The following is an 8504-nucleotide window of genomic DNA, read 5'->3' as shown; positions in this document are numbered from 1 at the left end:
GCTCCAGATGAGCCACAATTAAGAAGGTCAACTAGACCTCGCCAACCTTCCACTAGATATTCTCCTTATGAGTATGTGTTGGTCCACTGATGGGGAGAGCCAGAATACTTTGATAAAGCTATATCAAATGAGAAGAAAAGTGAGTGGTTGAAAGCAATGCAAGAAGAGATGAAATCCTTGCATGAAAACCATACCTTTGAGTTAGTGAAGCTTCCTAAAGGTAAGAGAGCACTCAAGAACAAATGGGTGTTCAGGTTGAAAATTGATGAACATTCCCCACAGCCAAGGTACAAGGCAAGATTGGTTGTGAAAGGCTTCGGACAGAAGAAAGGTATTGATTTTGAAGAAATCTTTTCACCAGTGGTCAAGATGTCTTCAATCCGAGTTGTGCTTGGCTTAGCTGCTAGTTTGAATCTTGAAGTAGAACAACTTGATGTGAAAACTGCCTTTCTCCATGGTGATTTGGATGAGGAGATCTACATGGAGCAGCCTGAAGGTTTTGAAGCAAAAGGTAAAGAGCAGCTAGTTTGTAAGTTGAAAAAGAGCTTATATGGGTTAAAGCAAGCTCCAAGACAATGGTATAAGAAGTTTGATTCTTTTATGGTGGATCATGGTTATGACAGGACCACTTCTGATCATTGTGTATTTATGAAAAGGTTTCCAGATGGAAACTTTATTATTCTCTTGTTGTATGTGGATGATATGTTGATTGTTGGCCATGATGCTAAGAAGATTCAGATGTTGAAGGAAGAGTTGAGCAAGTCTTTTGCAATGAAAGACTTGGGACCAGCAAAACAGATTCTTGGTATGAAGATCACACGTGACAGAAAGAAGGGAAAACTTTGGCTAAGATGCAGATATGGCTGGTGATGTTGATTCTAGAAAGTCCACATCAGGATACTTGATAAAGTTTGCAGGGGGAGCAGTCTCATGGCAATCAAGGTTGCAAAAATGTGTCGCATTATCCACTACAAAGGATGAATATATTGCTCTTACTGAAGGGGGCATAGAGTTGTTATGGATGAAGTGAAGAAGTTCTTGCATGAACTTGGCTTAGTTCAAGAGAACTTTGTGTTGCACTATGACAGTCAAAGTGCAATCCATCTCAGTAAGCATCCTACTTTTCACTCTCGATTAAAGCACATTGAAGTTAGATATCAATGGATTTGAGATGCTATAGAGATGAAGTCATTCATTGTTGAGAAGATCCATATTGATAACAGCGTGTCAGACATGATGACCAAACCTCTACAGAGAGAGAAGTTTGAGTTCTGCAAAAGGGAAGCAAGTTTGTCAGAGCCTTTTAAATTGAATTTTACATGTTGATTGCCAGTATGATGAATTCCTCACATGGTGCGTGAGGGGGAGATTTGTTGTGTGTGGTCCAACACCATGTGATGGTGGGACCACCATATTTATTGAGAGGAGAAGCAGCTGACCCCTTTAAAATTAAGTGGTTCGGGTACTGTAGCAGTAGAATTGAAAATAGAAGAGAGGAGAAGAAAATCAAGAGGGAAAAAGAGAAGAAGAGGCAGCAAAGCAGCCTGCGTTCTTCCTTTGATTTCCAGCTCGTTCACCGTTGGATCGGGCTAAGATTGTGACCTCAGCTTCTAGACATGTTGATCTTCATTTTGGACAGTTGGATCGAAGATTAGTGGTGTGGAAGCTGGCTGTTTTGACAAAAAAACGAGGTTGTCAGTATTGTGAGTTTTTCTCAAATAATTCTCCTTTAATCTTGTTGTAATCCAAGAATAAGTTGTTCTTGATGATATATATGTTGTATCCCTTAGTTGAATCTGAGGAATAATGATTGTGAACCCATTATTTGTTGATAGTGGAAGTTTTTAGGTGGACTACGGTCTCATGGTTTTTCCCGCATCGGGTTTTCCACGTTAAAAATCTTGGTGTTGATTTTGTGATTATTTGCACTATTTTTATCATTATTTGATTCTATTTTACTGCACAAAGAGGAAAAGAATTGGGACTTGTGAATTATGAATTGTATTTCGCTGAATTGATCCGGGTAAATTGGTGTCCGGTTGTTCCTAGTTTTCTCAACATGATTTAACTTAATTTTTCTATTTACTTTAGGGTTTGATATTGTTTCAAGCCAAAATTCATGCATATTAAGACGACTTTGTGGATTACTTTTATGATTTAGTGAATTAGATAATCAATTCACTTTAAGAGTTTTTTTTTAAAAAAAAAACTAGTACGAGGCAATTGCTTAAAAAAAAAAAAACTAGTACGAGGCAATTGCTTCCTCGTAACCTTACTTCATAGATAAAATATGAACCTAATCACGCACCTAATTAATGATCAAACGACATGTGCTCCACTAACTCCCAAAAATCTTTATTTCTCTTCATATTTTAGGTTGTACCAAACGTTTTATCTTCTTATTATTCCTTTTTTTTTTATTTGGTGCATACCAAACATTTTCTTAGTCGATGCCTAGAATCGAGTGTCCTTTATCACACAGCGACACGGCATGTTCTCACCTAATTCAAGTCGATCGTTAGGAGCCCAAAAAAAACCCATTCTGGTCGACAACGAAGTATGCAGGAACACATGCATGTTCATGAGAACAGAACCTTTCGAAATCTAAAAAAATGATTCCAATTATTATTTTGTCTTCTCAGTAGATGGGATGGTCTAACAAAGTTAATGCCTTCGGTGGAGAAGCAAAGCCCTAAATATATATTGCATGTCCAGCCGTAGACTATAGTTTTTATCTAAGTTTTAGTCCAAAGTCTCCGGCTCCTTCATGGCTTTGCACAGCCTACATTCAACTCTGATCAGTATATACTAAAGAAAATGCATTACATGTGGCAGTAGAGGAGAAAGTCTCACATCATTAACTTTGCCCTCTTTTCCAGTCTGACATCATTAACTTTGCCCTCCTTTCCAGAAGCTGACTACATGTATTTGAATATAAATTTGCAATTGATATTGAAAAAATATTAAAATAATAATATTTTTTTATATTTATTAAAAAATCATTTTAATTTATTAGCTTAAATTATTGGGAGAGATTTTAATATATCATTTGTATTATTATTTAGCATACCCTCTCAAGTAAAAACTGATTAAGTTTGAAATTTGCATAGACCTATACTATTTTATATGTAATTTTTATCAAATAAGTAGAACCAATAAGATTTATATTCATGACTGATTGGTCATTAAGATTCTAATACTATATCAAATAATTATCTAAATTTAATAGTTTAAATTATTAGGTAAGATGTTTAAATATGATTTATATTAGTATTTTTTTAATAATTTTAATATGTTAATATAAAAATTAAAAAATCTAAAAATATATTTTAATATATTTTTAAATAAAAAAAATATTATGAAACACATCGTAACATGTACTAAGCCTTTAACTTAGATATCAGAGCATTGATCTTTCTACTTGTTCATGGCTTAAGGAGTAGCCTTTGATGAATAATGCTTAGCTAGGATCTCCCCAAAACATTTTGAAATTGTTTATGTTATGGCCTGAACTTATATAATGTTTTAATATAATTATATTTTTTTTAACAATATATATATCATCTCATACATTAAATTAAATTATAGGTATATTTTATTAATGAATCTGGTAATTAAACCAATAATTGATATTTCTTTTTATAAATGAATTTTATAAAACTATTATGTAAGATTAACATAACTTTTAAATTTATATAATTCGTATGTATGGCCGGTCGAATAGAACCCTCTTAAAATCATTGAATAATGAAATTCTACACTGGAAATAACAAATTAAGCTATCATTATATTCTCAATATCTGAAAAATAAAGTCTTACATTACTGTGGATGAATGATTTCATAAACAATTTGTACTATTTTCTATCGTTAATTATATGTTTTCTCAACAATGTACCAGCTGTTGAGCGTACACTGCTGCTAATTAAGGGAGTGGAAACCGGAGATGATTCAACGAGTTGGCATGTGAAAACATGTGAACATGTTTCTGAATCATAAACTGGTTGATGTTGATTCCAATCTGTGGTATGAAACCCACAAAACTCTTATCTTGTTTCATGTGGTTTCTGACATCAAAATAATTTCATGTTGAAAAAAGAATTGGAAGATTTTCACACACAGAGATATATAAAAGCTGGGTCAGATGTGGTGGTTTTTTTAATGAATTACAGTCATGTCATGTGTGTCATCTATGACACCAACACTTGAAGATCTGATTTCATTTCAATGTCGTCTAACCTTAGCTTGTGCACAATGCATGCTGTTCACCAAGCAAGGTAATTGCATGGTCACAACCATTGGCAACTTAACCATCAAAGCTTTAATTCCGAGCTGGATACCATGATAAGATGATGCTCAGATTCGATGATGGATAGTATCTCTGCCTGGCTAGTTGAGCACTACCATGAAAGACTCAACTGCCTTTAGAAAGAAACTGGCCTTAGGCTTCCACGTTTTGCTGCGAGGAAAATAAAAAGAAATTAAAAAAAAGAACTAAGTTAAAAGTTTTATTATTATTATCATTGAAAAAAATCAAAATTACGAACTTGATTTTAAAAATAAAATAAAATTAAAAATTTATCAAAAGGAAAAGGGACAAAAATATAAAATTAAAAGCATAAGGACCAAATCAAAAATCATTATATATAAAAATTATAAACCAATGGTTAAATTGAAAATACATAAAGTTTTAACAAAATTAAAAATAACAAAAATTTAAAAATAAATTTAAAAAGACTAAATTTAAAATAGCAATAATACTAAGGACCATAATATATTTATCAGGATAAAAAAAAAATCACCAACATTAAACTAGAAATATTTGGATTGCACACACTATTTAGAATGAAAAAGAAGATGAAAAAGAATTGAATTATAAAGTGGAATCCTATTTTTTATCATTAGAAGATGTCGCAGGCACTATTCAAAAGACACAATATTTCTCTCTGTGCATGCAACAATATCTTTTTTTTAATTAAAAATATTATGATAATAGTAAATTATGACACTATCCTAATGCAAACCAATAATTAATAAAAAAAAATCAAAACCAAAAGACTCTAATACCCGTAGCTCCAATGTATTAAATTTCTTGGATACAAGGGTGCATTTATAATTTAATTGTATATAAAAACCAAAAATTCGTATTTACTCCTACCAAAAAAAATTTATTTTATTTTAATTGAACTTGACATTTTTATTCTTTTATTTTTCCTTATATAGTTAAAAAATAATTTTAAAAAATTCATGTTATTGTTCACAAGTTTAGATGGGGTTCATGGGTCTTGCTAAGTTTATATATATATATAGACTTTATCCTTAGATTTTAGGTTAATTGAAAACTTAATTTTATAATTGATTTTATTTTTTTTTCTATAAAATTATTATGTTTTTAATAATCGTCTCGGTATTGAGTTGGTATTTGATTTTGTGATCATCTATTTTTGTTATCATATAATTAATTAAAAAATAGTTTTGAAAAAAAAAATAATCTCAGTTAATCCATAACCTAGTTCATGGGTTTAGCATGCTAGTCCGAGTTATCTAATTCACATATTTGATGAATTTACCCACAAATCAAATATGTTTTTTTTTAGTGCTTTAATTGCTTTTATTTTTTTTTATTTCATCATTTAATATTAAATTAGTTAGAAAATAGATTGCATGATTTATTTTTGTTTGTTTTCTAGAAAGTTATCACTTTCTAGAAATAAGTGTTTATTTTAAGTTGATGCTTAATTTTATAAATATCTATTTTTATCATATAATTAATTTAAAAAAATTATTAAATCCAATAAAGTCCATGACTTGGATCGCGGGGGATCATGATTTATCTAATTTATCATTAAAAATTATTAAATCCAATAGAGTCCATGACTTGGATCGTGGGGGATCATGATTTATCTAATTTATCATCATCTTAATATTAAAAAATTATTATTATCTTGAAAAAATTTTAAAAGTGAAGTTATATTTTTACTGGTTATAAAATTACACTTAAATCTATAATATTGATTAATTTAAATTAAAATAATTTCCATAGAGTTTAATTAAAAACATCAGTTAAGTAAAAAGACGAGTAAGGAAATTTTAGAATTGTTCCGTATGATAATATTATCAAAAATTTATTCACATTCTTGAATTTTTTTTTTAAATTAAAAAAGAATCTGACCCACATGCAAATTGCGTACCAAAATACTGTTGTCAGCTAATTTTCAAGACCTTTCGGCCCACAGAGGCTCTGGCCTCCGAGCCTCAACGTCATTGTTCAAAATTTGAAAGACTCGACAGATGACCACTGAACATGCTAGGCATGGAGTACAAGCCCCACAAGTCTTAACAAACTGGGGATCACACACAAGAAGGCAGTTCTGAAGGTCAATAGAATGCCTTAATTAGATGAATGGGCAGACAACATGAGAAGACAAGAGCAGATTGTGGGGTTGGGTTGCTTTTCTGTACACATCATGAAGCCTACGACAGCCAAGAGCGTGCTTGAGATCCTTTCAGTGGGTCTCCACAAAGAAATTTTGGAACCAAGAGGCCTTCACTTCCATATTCATTTATGGCAAAGGATATGATCAAAATTCGGATGCAGTTTTTTACGACTCCTCTCTTTCAGACCTTCACATACTTGAATGGTTGGATTTTCTTCTTTGTTTTCTTCCATGGATGGATGGTCCCTATTGGCATTTTGTTTTCAATAAGTTGTGAGGGAGGAGGGTTCTTAAGAGAGTTGTTGCCAGCACAAAAAGGCTTGTTTCCATTGCTTTATGGGAACCTTGCGGCTTTTCGGCTAAATCTATCTACCTTTAACTTGTTCTTATGGGTGTGAGCTGTTGTTCTTATGGGTGTGAGCTGTGACTTTGCTTGCTACATATGATTGTGAGTTCAGATTTCTCTTTGTTCTCTCTGTTGAGCCATCGAAGGAAAAATTCAAAGTGATGATAATGCAACATCCGAACGTCTGGCCACGATCCGCTGCGCTAATCTGACCCTTAATTTGTACTCACAAATATAACGAGCTTATGATTAAATTGAAATTAAATTCAGAAATGAGAAGCTTTGGCAAAAGTACAACCCTGGAAAACTCAGGAGAATTTAAGTCGCTTATGATTAAATTGAAATTAAATTCAGAAATGAGAAGCTTTGGCAAAAGTACAACCCTGGAAAACTCAGGAGAATTTACTTGAATCTCGTAGGTGAATTGGGATTCATACAAGCTTAGAGCTGCTTCTACTTGCAGGATGTCAAATGCTCTTAGAGCAAAATGCACGCTACAAAACCCCAGGATTTCCAAAGACAAGAAGCATACAACAGATTTGCTGAGAAAGCACAATATTTGCAAGGAAAATCTGAGGAAGAAGACTGAAAATAAAAACTACTTCTAAAACCAAATTGGTTATTATTCTCCAGGAAATTTTAATGGGAACATAGTATTGGTTAAGGAAATGAGAAATGTTGAATGACTTTAAAAGGGAGCAGGAAATTTCAATGGAAACACAACATTGGTTATTGAAAGAGAAATGCAGAAGGACCGAACAATTTCTTATTCCTTGGAATAAAGAATATTATGGACTTGAAGTGAAGAACCTTAAAAAGAAGAAAACAACACAACATGACTTCGAACAGAGAACGCGAGAATTTGTTTCTGGCTCGTTCTCTTTAAAATTCTAGCTGTACAGCATGTGGATAAATCAGAGCCTTGTAATATTGTTCTTGGGTTCTTACCTTTTTATTTAAAACAAATTGTAAAATAGTTGGAACATAAGGCAAGTTCGAGCACCGATTCCCTCTCCTTTTTTCTCCACAGAATAACTAGAGGAGGATGAACTTTAAGAAAGGCAACGCAAAGTGTTCCATAGGGCGCTTCTCTTCAGACATCGATCACTCCTTTCTTGCCCCTGGATTCCATCAACTTCGATCCTTTCAGTTATCAGTTGGTTACTTGACTTGAAGCATTGATTATTATGGAATCAAGCATGCAATTTCTTCATTTTTGTCTGGTGTTTAACCATGATTCAATTATACTAGCCCACAATACCATTGCAATTAACCTGCAGCTATTGTCTCCGTCCTCATGATTCAATTATGGAAGAAGCTGAAAATACTCAAGGAGCCATTGAAGCAGCTGGATTGAAGTTTCTATGGCGGTAAAAGTTAAACAGACAAGTGAGTTTGAACACAGGCAAGAATACCATGAACCTGAAGCGAAGAGCCCTAAATGAAGAAAAGAACACAACATTGTAAGGATTACGGACACCACCTATCTCCACATTGGTATGATATTGTCCACTTTGGGCCTAAACCCTCATGGATTTGCTCTTGGGTTATACCCAAAAGGCCTCATACCAATGGAGATATTTGTCCATCCTTATATACCCTTGATCCTCCCCATTTCTAACCAATGTGGGACTTTGGTCGCATACTCAACAATTCGTCCCTCGAACAAAGGACCACCGAGCCTCTCCTCAAACGATCATTTATCCATCCACTCTCTACCAAC

General features: G+C 33.0%; 2 long non-coding RNA genes across 2 annotated transcripts in view; one reads left to right on the top strand and one right to left on the bottom strand.

Annotated features, from left to right (window-relative positions):
• LOC105108798 (uncharacterized) overlaps window positions 1–1602 on the top strand; it is an 8826-nt gene extending 7224 nt beyond the window's left edge. Inside the window, exons 2-3 of the long non-coding RNA XR_839123.1 lie at window positions 325–331; window positions 1524–1602. This is a non-coding gene — a long non-coding RNA (uncharacterized LOC105108798). The remainder of the gene's footprint in view (window positions 1–324; window positions 332–1523) is intronic.
• A 4608-nt stretch (window positions 1603–6210) lies between these two features.
• LOC105108797 (uncharacterized) lies at window positions 6211–8232 on the bottom strand. The gene is made up of 2 exons (XR_839122.1): window positions 7219–8232; window positions 6211–7006 (listed from the first exon to the last, which is right to left on the bottom strand). It is a non-coding gene; the product is annotated as an uncharacterized LOC105108797 (long non-coding RNA).
• Window positions 8233–8504: the final 272 nt, after the last annotated feature.

Source organism: Populus euphratica, unplaced genomic scaffold, assembly GCF_000495115.2.
Source record: "Populus euphratica unplaced genomic scaffold, PopEup_1.0 scaffold403.1, whole genome shotgun sequence".
NCBI lineage: Eukaryota > Viridiplantae > Streptophyta > Magnoliopsida > Malpighiales > Salicaceae > Populus > Populus euphratica.
This window is presented reverse-complemented; position numbering and strand designations above follow the sequence as displayed.